This window comes from Penaeus monodon, chromosome 30, assembly GCF_015228065.2.
Source record: "Penaeus monodon isolate SGIC_2016 chromosome 30, NSTDA_Pmon_1, whole genome shotgun sequence".
Lineage (NCBI taxonomy): Eukaryota > Metazoa > Arthropoda > Malacostraca > Decapoda > Penaeidae > Penaeus > Penaeus monodon.
Window position 1 is genome coordinate 27552201 of NC_051415.1, and position 341 is coordinate 27552541.

Sequence of the window (341 nt, forward strand, 5' to 3'; positions counted from 1 at the left end):
TAAAAAATTAAAAACCCCAAAAAAAAAAAAACAAAAAAACAACCCAAAAAAAAAAAAACACACACACACACCCCACCCCCCACAAACAAAAACCCCAAAAAAAAATATAAAATTAATAAATAATAAAAATAAAAATGAAAAATAATATGGTATATATAATATATAAAAAAGTTATAAAATATATATTATAAAATAAATATTATAATATATAAAAATTTTAAATAAAGGTATAAACCCAAAAAAAAAAACAAAAAAAAAAAAAAACAAACAAAAAAAAAAAAAAAAAAACAAAAAAAATATATAATTTTTAAATAATAAAAAAATGATATAAATAAAATAAA